Source organism: Euprymna scolopes, chromosome 40 (genome assembly GCF_053919585.1).
Source record: "Euprymna scolopes isolate OS-2025 chromosome 40, ASM5391958v1, whole genome shotgun sequence".
In the NCBI taxonomy this organism is placed as follows: Eukaryota; Metazoa; Mollusca; class Cephalopoda; order Sepiida; family Sepiolidae; genus Euprymna; species Euprymna scolopes.
The window spans coordinates 2055044-2070650 of NC_136521.1; positions in this window are offsets into that span (position 1 = coordinate 2055044).

Genomic DNA, 15607 nt, shown 5'->3' on the forward strand with positions numbered 1-15607 from the left:
TAAGCTTAAAAAGAAAAGTCAAGAATCATGATGAAATTGTGCTTTCAATAGAAACATCCATTTTGAATGCGCTCTTGTCATATTAAAGAACCTTTGTTTGTTTTATATGCTTGGCCTTTTGACGTGTGGTAATAAAACTTCTCCAATGCGCTTGTGGTGTTTAGGTGGGTTAGGGTTAAACTGGTAGTTCCTTCTTGCATCGGATTATTTCGATTAAAGATTATCGATACTTGTCTGAGTACCTGGCAATCGACGAAATGTTGCATCCCTCTGCCTGTTCTACAAGTATTTTAATCGTGAATGCCCTGACGAACTGCAAGCACTTGTACCCCCTCAACGTAAATACCCTTACAAACCCGACAGACAGCTAAACCCCACCTTTACACAATAGAGATCCCTATATATAAGAGAGCTTTCTACTATAGTAGTTTCTTACCCAGAATTCCTAGACTTTGGAACTCCCTTCTGGGCCCCTGCTTCTCCAACTGTACTTACATGCAGAAGTTCAACGACATCTTGCTGCTCAACTCCCTACATAGTACCTCTGTAGTTTATGTCCTTGATAGTAGCCCCATGCATCAAAGTGGCAATATGCCTTGTTGGATGTGAAAATGTAATTAAAAAAAAACATTCCGACACAAAACCTATCTACAAAAACTGTCAGACACATAAAATTATTCCTGTGAAATTAAAGAAAAATCGGCCTAGCTGATTTCGAGTCTATAGCCACGGGACTCACAGACACACGTGTTAGATAACACAGGGCAATGCCGAAGGTATTGCTAGTCGACGATTGTTATGGTCGTTGTAATATTTGTAAAAATAGAATACCATCCTAGCAAAATAAATGTAATGGAAACTACAATATATTGTGGACTGCCACGACCGGGAGACAAGTAACGCTTTTCCCTTACTTGTTAGTCTGTTATATCGTTTAGTACCAAAAAATCTGTATGTTGTATCATTGACCATAAAGGGGTATGTTGTGTAACAGTGAATGACGTCACCATACAACAGATATGTACTAGTGACGAAGGGTTCATCCTGATGTGTATACGTGTCACTAAATGTCTGTGGTTGGTGATTCTCCACTATCTGAACCTTTAGTTGTGTTGTTGGTGCCTATTAATGTTCCAATGCTATGGCCGTCTAAATCTTCATATGTGTCTGTCAGTGTGTGTGTGTTTGTGTGATACATGTATTTTGGACATACCTTAACTTCATGCGTCTTTGATCTTGTCCACGTGAAATTCATCTTGTTCTTGGTGGAACCTGTTTGGACAAATATTCATTCACTTCCAAGAACGTTATTTTATAAAGTTTTTATTTACTTTCCACGTGTCGATCGCAGAGGAACGGAAAGTGAATATCTTTGATTGGGTGGTTAATTCTAGGCGTCCATTCTGAGACCCGGCAGCCCCCCCTCCCCAATGAAGGGGGCGACCTGTTAAACCGTCTGCCCTGCTCAATAAAAATTAATAGATTAATACGTGACAAAACATCAGGTCATCTGATTTTTTAGATAACTTGTATTGATGACGTAATTACAAAGAGAGTTTTTTTTTATACACATGTAGAGTCTAGTAAGGTAGTAGGGAGAGATTTTAGAGAGGAGCAGGCGACCGGTCGTAATTACCATTAACTCCGAAAAATCAATCTGGGCAATGTCGATATAATGCAGGACATAGGACAAGCATCCAATCTTCCGAGTGGGGAAACATCCTGGAAATAAAAATTGCTGAAAATACATCCGAGACCGTTGGTCGTTTCCGTGAGATGAATCTTACATTTTATCTTTCTAAGACCTCTCAAAACAAGACTCAAAGGTGGGCAAGCTATGTTTCCATATTGATCTGATATAAATCTACACAGAACTGTGTTTTGTATCCTTGCATTGTCTGTGCTTGTTATATGTCTTGCTAAATATATTTCATACACGTATCGGCTAGATCACGAAATAAGGACTAGACGATCACAAACACTAAGGACTTTCGCATACATGAACACTTATACACCCAAAACGAACGGTAGATAAACACAACGAACATTTTTAGACTACTAATTCAAACGCTGTCATAAACACATACACATAACCCACAATCAATAGACACATAAATACATAAACGTTAGATTACACAAGTAAAAGGTTTTACAATCGTTATATATACGACCATAAAACATGTGTCTATATGACCGAATATATACGCTACCAAATTTACGTATGCTGTATGTAGTTGAATGGTAGTGGCTTAGATGTAGTGTACGTGACACTAACAAATGTCTGTTGTGTTATTATCATAACCGACCATATGTACGTATCTTGTACGTTGTTTGTTGTGTAACGGATTGTTGTCCTCAGATCCTTAATGTCTATTTTAGCGACCCGTGACTCATCTAGGAGTTGGTGAGTGCTTGCATGTCATAGCCTATAATACACATAATATAACACGACGACATACCTGTATTTGCTATTTGTTTTTTTTTTGTTTTTTTCGGGAGATTCGTCAACCGTCCTTGAGGAGCTGGAATCTGTTTAAATGGACAAATTTAAGAAAGGACCCAAGGCGAGGTGAGATTTTATATATTTATTCACGCTCAAGTATTCGTCATAGCAGGAGGAAGGGAAGGACGATTCTTGGTTGGGGGGGTTCTACTGTATATATTTCAAAACGCCCCTCTCGTTTTTCTTTTTACATGGGGGTCACCACTTATTAAGGACCGGAGGTCACTCGAGGATACGAGTAACTGTATGAACAGTAGTCAGTGGGATGATATAGTAATCGTTACTGGAGGGAATTTGATAAATTGGATTACTTAAAGGGACGGTTCATCAAGAATTTGTTTATGTTTGACTTGAAAACAACCAAATTGTAGTCAGATAGTAAACAGGCAAACGGAAGAGAGTTCCACAGGCGTGCAGTTCTAAGAAAGAAGCTTTGTTCATGTAATCTACGTTTATGTTTAGGCACAGATAAAAAGTGGGGAAAATTATTGACAATGGTTTCAGATAGACGAGTGTTTTTCGTAAAAGATTGGCAAAAGGGGACCAGATATTGGAGCCTTAAGGTGCACTTCCATGGAAATAACGATAAATCAGAGACAAGCTTGCAACGTCTCTTCTGAGGGAAAGAGATTGCATGGAAGAGAAAAGGGCACCCCCACTAAGCTATGAAGTCTATTTTGTACTCTGTCAAGGCAGGATAAGCTGCTACTAACAGCTCCTACCCAGACGAGGCAACAATACTCCATCCTTTGACGTACTTGGCTTTTATATAGATAGAGAATTTTATCAGCAGTGAGATATCTACTAGAGCGGTAGAAGGGCCTCACAATTTTACCAGCGACCTTGGCAACAGACTTGATGTACGTGTTCCATTTCAGATCAGAAGTAAAAGTCAAGCCAAGAAGCTTTTCGAAACATGGAGCCTCCCACAGCGAAAGTGATTCATTTCAGTTGATGCCAGATGGGGATCAGAGCGTTGATGATGAAGCTTGGTTTTAGATACATTAAAAGTAACAGCCAGCTCTTTCCCCATTGTACCACGTGGTCAAGATCAGAAAAGAGAGAGAATCCGAGAGAACTTGGTCCTTTACGGCATTTGATGTGTTTTTAGCCAACCTGTCTTCTTCTTTGTCTCCAATCCAACTCAACACGATGCTTACGCAAACTGGAACACGTGGCACTTGACACATCACGTCTGTCCTCGTTCTTTTTTTTTTTTTTCTTTTTTTTTTTGCTCAATATACAACTCTAAACACCCGCGCAACGCCGGGCACCCATGCTAGTTTTGTATAAATTAAAAATAAGTACAAGAACACTAAGGGTGTATATTGGAGATTTAGGCGCAAAGAAGAAGAAAGGAAAATAAAAAATGAAATAAAAAAAACATGAATAAAATAACGTCGCAGCAAAAACGAGAGTTACACTTGGTCTTTTGGCCAAGATCAAAGTTTAGTAGTATTAGATGATGCACTTCAATTTCTTGTTTTTTTTCAGTGGAGGATCAGTCCTTCACGACTGAGACATTTTTTTATTTTTGTACATTTTCTCCGCGTTAAAAAACGACGTGGGGAGGCATAGTAAATCGGTCCATAAGAACACGGAACACGGTGACAAGTAAATTTGTCCCTGATAAATAAATGACGTCATGAACACATGACAAAACGTGGGATATAATGAGCGACGATTTTGGAAGAGAGATGACCGGTGAGGGAGAGACAAAGGGGGAGGGGAAGAGAGACTGGAGTTATGTATAATTAGTCTACTCGTGACCCGTTGGGTCAGTATGTTGTATTAACTATGGAATTGATGTATGAGCGTGAAACGTGACGTAACGAAAAGAGTTTTTTTTTTGACATAACGGAAACATTTCTATGAAAGTATATTAAAATGAAAAAAGAATCTAGATAGATTTCTATGAGTCGTTCTGTTTATTATAATTGATTATTTTTTAACAAAAAAGTTTACAGTTACTGAATTATAAGTGGTTGGCCATACTTATAGGTAAATGCGCATTAAACAGGTACCATAATACTTATTATAGTTAAATTCAAAATTTGATATATCTGCTTTTTTATATCGTTTATTTCTGTATTACGTTTAAGTTATTTTAAACGCCACTCTTCCCATGTTAAATAATAATTTCGAAACAATAACGTTAATATTTCAGCGTCCCAAGTGTTCTTTTTTTTTCGCGTTTAAATTATCCAAATAAACAATTGTTAATAGTGTCTGCTTTTTTATTTTTTACATCGTTCATTTCTGTATTACGTTGAAGTTATTTTAAACCCAACTTTTCCCATGTTAAATAATAATTTCGAAATAATAACGTTAATATTTTAGTGCGCAGGTCAGGCGCGCATGCGCAACCGTATGTCATAAACCGGAAAATGGGTTATATACATCGTTACAAGATCATTTGAGCTTTATAATTATATAGATTAATGAAAAGTGTTTGATGTAACGTTAAGCACGTATCCCCGAGAAAGGTGGAAAAAGAGGCTTGGAATTGTCCTCTACCTGACACGGAGATGTTTGCTTTCTCTTACATATTTCTAGTTACGGGCAAAAATGAGTGGGCAAAAATAGGGGTACTTAGTTTTGAAAGCCGATTTATCATAATTTTTTTGTAGATTACCAACTACTTTTTGATTGTATTTTAATGATTAGAGACTAAAGTTAATTTCCTAAAGGAAAAAATATTTGTACACTTGAAAAAAAGTTATCAAAATGTTTTCACGGCGAGCTAACCAATTAAGCTATATTTTGAAGTTAAATAAATTCATTGGAAAAATCCTTTAAAAGATAAATATTAGTTTTCTTTGTCTATTTCAAAGATAATTAGTAAAGTAAAGCGCTTAGATATTGAATTAAATTAAAAAAACACCTTGTTTATACAAAATACAGCTTAATTAGCCCTCAAAAAGCAAGTAATTATGCCATTCGCCAAAACGCAACCAATAAAAGTTTGTAAACACCAATATATAGGGAAGCCCAAAATTTCATCCAATCAAAACGCTGTTTCAAAATGAAGTCGTTATAGTAAAAGGCGGTAAAGGTGTCAGATTTATTTTTCCCCCAGACGTACATCCATACATTCCTATTCTGAACGTTTGTATCAAGTTATATCATTTTTTAATGTAATTATTTTTTATGCTCCTGTTTTAATTTTTTTTTTAATTATTGTTCGGGATTATATAAAACTTATGTTACGCCGAAAGTTTCACAGTCTTGCTAGCAAGGGAAGTATTAAAATCTTGCATATAAAAATTATGCGAAATCTGTAATTAAAAAAAAAAAAGTAGAAATATTTTTGCTATTATAATTATTTTGTGTGAAAATATTAAATAAACAATGCTTAATTCAATGGTAGTTCGAGAAATTCATTTTTCTTTGAGTTATATCGAATTCATTAATACGCACTTTAGGGCTTTTTTCGTAATGTTGCTGTAATATTTTTTTATTTTTGTTACAAATTACGATGCTTCATTTATATAAAAAACCAAAAATACATTTTTGCGTTTTTTATTTACTACTGAAAACTGTTACTTTAGTAAAGGTATTTTTGTTCAAACAAAACAATACATTTCCACTTAGATTAAAATAAAAATAATTAGTTGATTATATTCCGCCATCATTATTTCATAAATACTGAAAATTTCACTAAAATTGGTTAATTTTCTGATTTTTGGTGAATTTTAAAGTAAAGGGAGGGGTCAATATGTTTATACATTTGAGCATCGGTATTCATTTTGCCCGTACGTAGTAAAAACAAACGCACACAAAAATGAAATAAACACGAACGCATGATTCATTCAATATTTCGTCAAGATAAAAACGTTAACAAGAATGCATGCTGAGTCATTAAGAATCAGCATTTATACATACATTAGTGTGGTTGTAAGAATGGTAATCCTAAATGCGAGATGACAAAGTAGGAAGTAATATTAAAGTGGGAGAAATTCTGATAGTGTTTAGCGATTGATAGAAATGTTTACAGAGAAGGAAGAATGTAGGCATATAATAACAGTTGTATCCTTTTCTCATGCATGTAACGCATCCTATTTTTGTTCTGCCAGAATTAATCAGAGGATTGGCATTCATCATTTAAACATTCCATCTCTCCTATGACGGTGTAAATCTCTAGGAAAACACCCCCTGTCATGGATGTACGTCAGAAGAAATGCTTTATAGAACTCCTGGCAAATGTGCATTCAGAATAGTGGTGAGTGTGTAGAAAAATAAATTTTCGAGTACAAAAGGTCGCTTGTTTCAATTGTAATATTCCCGTTTTTGTATCTCTTATACTTTTTTTAGTATAACTATAGGAATCAGTACTTTTGGAACGACATTCTAACGACAATGTGCGCTTAGAACATTTATAGGCAGCGATTCTTTATGGCTGGCAAAAATGCATTAATGATGGTATTTTCCTATGTGGGAAAATAAATTCTAAACCATAAAACGTCGCCTATATTAATAGTACACCTCTTGTCTATATAACTCTTTATCTGTTTTAGTAAAAAGTATGGGAGTTATTACTTTTACAAACAGTTAAACGCTTTTTTGTTCTTTAAACTTGTTTTAATTCATATTTCTTATCCTCTAATGGCATCTTCTTTTAAACTGCCTAAAATGCGACTAAAATGCTGTAATTGTCTTTTCATCGCACCAACAATGTGAGGAATATTTTAGAATATAAACAACCTTGACAGGAACACAAATGCCTTTACAAGAAGAGATTATAATTGTTGTGGTTGCAAGGTTGAACAATAATTAGTAAGGAAATACAATGAAGACGCAAACAACAAGATAACGCAATAATAAGTGTATTAAAGAAAAGGTATATTTACAATATGTACAAATGACGGTGTCGAGTCAGAGAGTCTTGGTGGGAGGACATGTACGCTCTTCGGCGTCACTTCTGGTGGCATTTGAGTAAGACACACCAAGGCCAACCTAGGCTTGCCATTTATAGTGTTATGTTATTCGCATATGCAAATAAGTGGTTGCCACCACAACACCCCCCTCCCAAGATTTGAAGTCACACAGATTTCAATATCTTTTTCTTTACATATACGGTGGGGGCTGCCCACTCGCTGTGTTTTATTTTTGATAGAATTCCCGTCTGTTCCAATCTATTTAATTCTTTATCAATCTTTTCCAACCCAGCGAACGGAACATTTCGCTTTTTTCTAAAAATTGGGCTGGCGTTTTCTTTAAGTTCAAACGAGGCCTTGAATTTATTGCAGCGACCTAAGTTAGTCGTGAATGCCTCAGGAAATAATTCTTTTAAATCGTCTTTTATATTTACTGTTGTTGCAGAACATTCTAATTTTTTACAGAATGTATTGATTGGCTTATCCCATAGTCCGAATTTCTCAATTAAATCTATTCCAAACAGATTTTTACTATTTTTTAGTACGAATATTTTTAATTTCTTCGAAATCCCTTTCAATTTTATCGGGAGGACAACTTCTCCTTCAAATTTTATACCACCACCAGTTACCGTCCGGGCTGCTTTACTAGTTTTCATCATGGCCGTTTTCCCAACTTTTTCCACGTATTCAGGTTTATTATAGAAACATCGGAGCCGGAGTCGAGTTGTAGCTTTATTGATGTTTTAAATATTTCCACTTTTACGTATTTTCACCGATCTTTGTCTAATTTTGTATTTGATTTTGTTTGCTGTACTCTCTTTCTGGTGTAATCTTTATATCTGCAGCAATCGCTTTTGTGTCCCACCTTCTTACAAATGTAGCATTTTTTCTTCTTATAAGGACAATCTGATTCCCAATGCTTTTCTGCACATCTCTTACAGTTATATCTAGGAAGAGGCTTGTTATATTGTGTACTATATTTATGGTAATTATCTTTGGAATATCCCGTTCCATTGCTTTTCTTTGTAAAGTTCTTGGTTGGTGCGTATGGTTTTCTAACTTTTCTTACATATGCCACTCCGGATTCTTCTATATTTTTTTAATCCTTTTTTAGTGTAATGGCCCTTTCACAGTCCTCTGCTAGTTTCTGGAGGGTTAAATCTTGCTCAGATTCCAGCTTAGACAACACTCGTCTGCGTATTTCTGCATTTTTCGTGGAAACAAACCCTTGAGCGAAGATTAGACATTTAAAATCTTCTACCGTTAGTTCTGCAAGCTTAAAATTATCGCAGTTTTTATTGACAACTGATGCGCATGTCAAATAATCTTGGTTGTCCATCTTTCTTAGATTCATGCACAGCCATCTTTTATGAAAAAGGGATATATTTGGATTAAATAATTCTTTTAGTAATTTTACAGCTTCCATGAACTCTAATTCCGCAGTTTTTTTAGGTAATATGTAATCTACGAATTTGCTGTGTTCTGATGTACCCAATTTTCTGAGTAAGAGGCTCACTTTCTGACTATTTGGCCAATTTTTACAGTCCAGTTGAAAAACATCCTCGTATCTTGTGTAGTATGCTTCAAAATTCTTCTCTTCCTCAGGCACATAATGAAATGTGTCCATGCTATTAAAAATAGTTGTATGGGAGAAATTAACACTATCGACATTTTCTCGATTACTCTTTAGTAGTTCCAGTGTTTTAGCAAAACGTTCCTCTTGTCTTTCTTAATATTCTAATTGTAGTTTCTTATGCCTTTCTTCCTGTTCCAATTGTAGTTTCTTCTGCTTTAATTGTGCCATTTTCTGATTTTCTTCTTGTTCCTGCTGCCATTTCAATAATATGTCCTCTCTCAAGAAAAAAAAATCCTTTCCTTGAATTTTAGTTTTAGCTGTGGTATTTCCTTTTAGTACCGACGTCAACCAAAACATTAATTAAAAAGTCCTTTAGTTGTTGTTTTGTTTACGGAGAACAGTAATTAGAATCTACTGGTGAACTTTTTCCGTAGGTTACTTCCTTGCTTTTCGAAATACGGGTCTGACCTGTCGTTTTTGCGACAGAACAAAGTTCGCTTTTCGTTTGCAAGTTGGTCCTTTAATAAGATTTTTCGTGTAGCGACAAAACAAAAATTCACTTTTACATTCGTTTGCAAGTCGGATTCCCAGAAAACGGCGTAAATTGTCGCTTTTGCCACGTTAGAGTTTTTTTTTTCACTTGAGTTGAAACTTCTCTTTAGCGTAAAATCCGTTTGCTCGTCAACACTTTGCATTCCTTAAAAAAAAATGGTCAACCTTTGCGTTGTACTTTTTTTTTTAAATAGTTCTTCGTCAAACTGTTATATTTGACGCTTCATATCTCGTCGCCAACTGTTGTGGTTGCAAGGTTGAACAATAATTAGTAAGGAAATACAATGAAGACGCAAACAACAAGATAACGCAATAGTAAGTGTATTAAAGAAAAGGTATATTTACAATATGTACAAATGACGGTGTCGAGTCAGAGAGTCTTGGTGGGAGGACATGTACGCTCTTCGGCGCCACTTCTGGTGGCATTGGAGTAAGACACACCAAGGCCAACCTAGGCTTGCCATTTATAGTGTTATGTTATTCGCATATGCAAATAAGTGGTTGCCACCACAACAATAATATATGTGTGAGTGTCGCAGGGGTCGATTCTAGCAAAAAAATCACATTCCTTCACTGTTGAGGTCCCTAAATTCCAGAAAGCTTTCTACTTTAATAACTCAAGAAGCTAGACGTTGGGGTTTCTTTTTCTCTTACTTGCTTCCCTGACTGTAGTTATACGTCGAAGTTTAAATGTAACGTAAACTGGCATCTTGTTAATCTTTCCTACGCATGATCCTAAATATTAGGCCGTTACGTCCAAGTGGCGATATGCTTTGTTAGAGGGGACCGTGAATAGAAAATACATAACGAAATTTCCAAGCATATTTTTTCATAACAATCGACGGATTATAATATAAACGTGAATTAAATATACATTTATAAATTAATTCAAATTCTTTAACCATTCAGGACAAAACAGGATGAAGACATATTTATAAGGTTATAACATATCTAAACGTTAGGAAAAATAAGTTTGTGTTTCCTCTCCAAGAAGCTAGTTAAAAAAACAGGGTCGTTTTGCAAAGCGATTTGATTAAGCAAAGCACAATTTCATCACCCAAATTGTCTGAATAGATACGTTGGTATTTCCTAGTAAACGCACCGCAGGTGACTAGCAATAAAATAACCTCTTTTTCAAAGGGAATGGAAAACCAAGAATAATAGGCCTCGTAGAGCTTTAACAAACTATTACTCTAGTAGGATTGTAACTTAATTATTATCGTACCGATTGTCAAGGACGCATAATAGAATATTATAAACATCTATGAAGCTATTTCGTTTTTATATCCATCTCTATATTCATAAAGTAAAGGAATTCTCCTCTCTGGAAAAAAGTCTAAGAGGTTTGCAACAACATATGTCACATCTAAATTCCATATAGCTAAACTAATTGCCACTATTTTATGTAGTATTCGTACAATTTTTCAAACACAGTCATTCGTGATAATAAAATGCTACATTACATCCTAGGAGAAACGCCATAAAAATCGCAACATCAATAGAGGAAGGGGTATTTATTTTCCCTATAAATTTAAGACCTACCATCGCAACCAGTCGACACCCCAAAATTGCACCTAAAAATGGGCTTAAAATGCAGTTTATAGCTACGTAGTCTATATCTATGTAGTTTATAGCTACGTAGTCTATATCAACGTAGTCTATATCTAAATAATCTATATCTATGTAGTCTATATCCATGTAGTCTATATCTATATAGTCTATATCTATGTAGTCTATATCTATGTAGTCTATATCTATGTAGCCTATATCTACGTAGTATATATCTATGTAGTCTATATCTACATAATCTATATCTACGTAGTCTATATCTATGTAGTCTATATCTATGTTGTCTATATCTACATAATCTATATCTACGTAGTCTATATCTATGTAGTCTATATCTATATAGTCTATATTTACGTAGTCTAAATCTATGTAGTCTATATCTATGTAGCCTATATCTACGTAGTCTATATCTATGTAGTCTATATCTATGTAGTCTATATCTACGTAGTCTATATCTATGTAGTCTATATCTATATAGTCTATATATAGTCTATTTCTACGTAGTTTATATCTGTGTAGTCTATATCTATATAGTCTATATCTATGCAGTCTATATCTATGCAGTCTATATCTATGTAGCCTATATCTATGTAGTTTATATCTATGTAGTATATATCTATATAGTCTATATCTATGTAGTCTATATCTATGTCGTCTATATCTATGTAGTCTATATCTACGTAGTCTATATCTATATAGTCTATATCTATGCAGTCTATATCTATGTAGTCTATATCTATGTAGTCTATATCTACGTAGTCTATATCTATATAGTCTATATCTATGCAGTCTATATCTACGTAGTCTATATCTATATAGTCTATATCTATGTAGTCTATATCTATATAGTCTATATACAGTCTATATCTATGTAGTTTATATCTATGTAGTCTATTTCTATGTAGTTTATATCTCTGTAGTCTATATCTATATTGTCTATATCTATATAGTCTATATCTATGTAGTCTATATCTATGTAGTCTATATCTATATAGTCTATATACAGTCTATATCTATGTAGTTTATATCTATGTAGTCTATATCTATGTAGTTTATATCTATGTAGTCTATATCTATATTGTCTATATCTATATAGTCTATATCTATGTAGTCTATATCTATGTAGTCTATATCTATATAGTCTATATCTATGTAGTCTATATCTACGTAGTCTATATCTATGTAGTTTATATCTCTGTGGTCTATATCTATGTAGTCTATATCTATGTAGTCTATATCTATATAGTCTATATCTATGAAGTCTATATCTATGTAGTCTATATCTATATAGTCTATATCTATGTAGTCTATATCTACGTAGTCTATATCTATGTAGTTTATATCTCTGTGGTCTATATCTATGTAGTTTATATCTATATGGTCTATATCTATATAGTCTATATCTATGTAGTCTATATCTATATAGTCTATATCTATATAGTCTATATCTATGTAGTCTATATCTATGTAGTTTATATCTATATAGTCTATATCTATATAGTCTATATCTATGCAGTCTATATCTATGTAGTTTATATCTATGTAGTCTATATCTATGTAGTCTATGTCTATATAGTCTATATCTACGTAGTTTATATCTATATAGTCTATATCTATGTAGTCTATCTATATAGTCTATATCTATGTAGTCTATATCTATGTAGTTTATATCTATGTAGTCTATATCTATGTAGTCTATATCTACGTAGTGTATGTCTATATAGTCTATATCTATATAGTCTATATGTAGTCTGTATCTATATAGTCTATATCTACGTAGTCTATATCTATGTAGTCTATATCTATGTAGTCTTTATCTACGTAGTTTATATCTACGTAGTTTATGTCTATATAGTCTATATCTATATAGTCTATATGTAGTCTATATCTATGTAGTCTATATCTATGTAGTCTATATCTATGTAGACTATATCTATGTAGTCTATATCTATGTAGTCTATATCTATGTAGTCTATATCTACATAGTCTATATCTATGTAGTTTATATCTATGTAGTATATATCTATGTAGTCTATGTCTATATAGTCTATATGTATATAGTCTGTATGTGGTCTATATCTATATAGTCTTTATCTACGTAGTCTATATATATGTAGTCTATATCTATGTAGTCTATATCTATATATTCTATATATAAACTACGTAGATATAGACTATATAGATATAAACTACGTAGATATATACTACATAGATATAGACTACGTAGATATAGACTATATATATATATATAGTCTATATCTACATAGTTTATATCTATAATATATGATGATGGAAAAATAAAAAAGTAGGATGGTTTTTATATAATTCAAACTTGTGGGTAAAAGATTATGGATAAAGTACAACGATAAAGTTTATAAAATGTCATTCACTGTAAACAAATGCAATAAACAACAAAAAGTTGCACCATCTAAGAATTGGAAGCGGCTGACACGATAAGAAGCACGGTGGAAGCCTTATTAATCATAGTTGATTTTAAGGTTAACATCATTTAATCTTCCGTTGACGAACGGTTTAAAATTTGATACTTAGAAATATTTTATCAGTATTATGTAGAAGTCGCCGCCATCTTGAAAAATTTCCTGGCTATTCGTTTATGTATATAGAAGTGTTTTCTGGAAGAGTAGAATTGGCTGGTTTAATCCAATCAGATGGGACTGATATTACGGAGGAAGTATTAATTATTATTTTTAATCGGATGAAGGTAAGATTGTGTTTTTGTATATAATCAGTTACGACAGGTGCAATGTAAGTATCGGCAATGGGAGGACTAAATATTTATAGAGGAAAGCAGGGGCTCCTTCCTCTGTAGTTGAAGCGATGGTGATAATGTTTCTCCTAGGAAAGAATGTAGCATGTGTCTAAAATGACGTTATAAAGTTATATAAGATAGTGGCGAATGATCAAGACATAATAAATTAGTATGCAGCTTCTGTTATTGTAAACTTGCGGTCCAGAGCGGAATTTGTGAAATCATAATATCATAGAGATGATAACAATAAAAAACAATACCATCTTGTTTATGTTGCAATAGATCTTCGATATATATATATATATATATATATATATATATATATATATATATATATATATATGTATATATATATATATATATATATATATATATATATACAGAGAGAGAGGGAAAGAGATGTGTATGTAATATACTGAGTTTCAATACATCTCCGATAACCATGACCATATATATATATATATATATATATATATATATATATATATATATATATATATATATATATATATATATATATATATATATATATATATATAAAGAGAGAGATTTCTGTGCGAATGTTTATGATCTAGCTATAAATTTGCAACAGATTTTTGTTTTCAGAGTTATATGCAGCCGGATTTCTTCGGGAAGAAATATATTGTTTGTAGTCAATATTTTACGGAGTAGCACACGATGTAAAAAGGAACACGTGATAACCATTTAAAAAGCTAATATGATACAATGAACCATTAAGCTATAATTGTGGACCAACTTATTCATCTATTATATTTGCACGCGATCTTGACCTTACTTTTCAATTTGGAGTTACATTATGGAGGTATGACAGTTGACATCTTAACATTTTATGTAAATCGTCGGTAAAATTTTATTTACAAATAAAATACGAAAGAATACAAATGTTAGTAAAAATTTATAAAAACCAATAGACAATAAGATATAAAAAAAAGAAAATAAATAATATAGGAAAATATTTATATATCTAATGTAAATGGAAGTCGACAAACAATGTCATTTTTGAAATTTGCACTCGAAACCTGTAATTACTGAGAGTTCTGGAGAGATTACGTTTATAATTCAAGTGCAGTGCTTCGGCTTAAGGTCATAAGAACGTTTGCAGATCCAAAGGTGCACTCCTAGCGGGGACTTTTCCCTGAGGTGACATTGTTTGGCATGAATTATCCAGAGAACAACCCCGGTTTCACCCCATCCCTGAATATTATAATGGACTGCACAGGCGAAAAACGACAATTAGCGAGAAAGTTGAGCTTGAGAGTTTGAGACAGAACAAGTTGTAGAGATACGCCACACGCCCCTCTCTTTCCACGACAACCTCACCGCTATATCGAATAGAGAAATAAAATCTACATAGACTCAGTAGAGTCGGACATTATTGAACATTGTACTGTAAAGACAATTGTATATAATTATATATATACTTGTTTATTGTTATATAAACATGCTCATATCCCGCTGCTACAAATAGCCACTTGTTTCAATCAAACAACAGATATCATCATGAATAATCATTGAACTTTTGAATAGTCAAGTCGCTGCCTGATGATATCTGTTGTTTGATTGAAACAAGTGGCTATTTGTAGCAGCGGGATATGAGCATGTTTATATAACAATAAACAAGTATTATCAGCTCTTTTTATTGAGCACTATCTAACAACCTCGTTGAATTCATTAGTCCATTACTTTTGAATATAAAAACCCGAGTAATTATATATATATAAATATATATTTATATATAT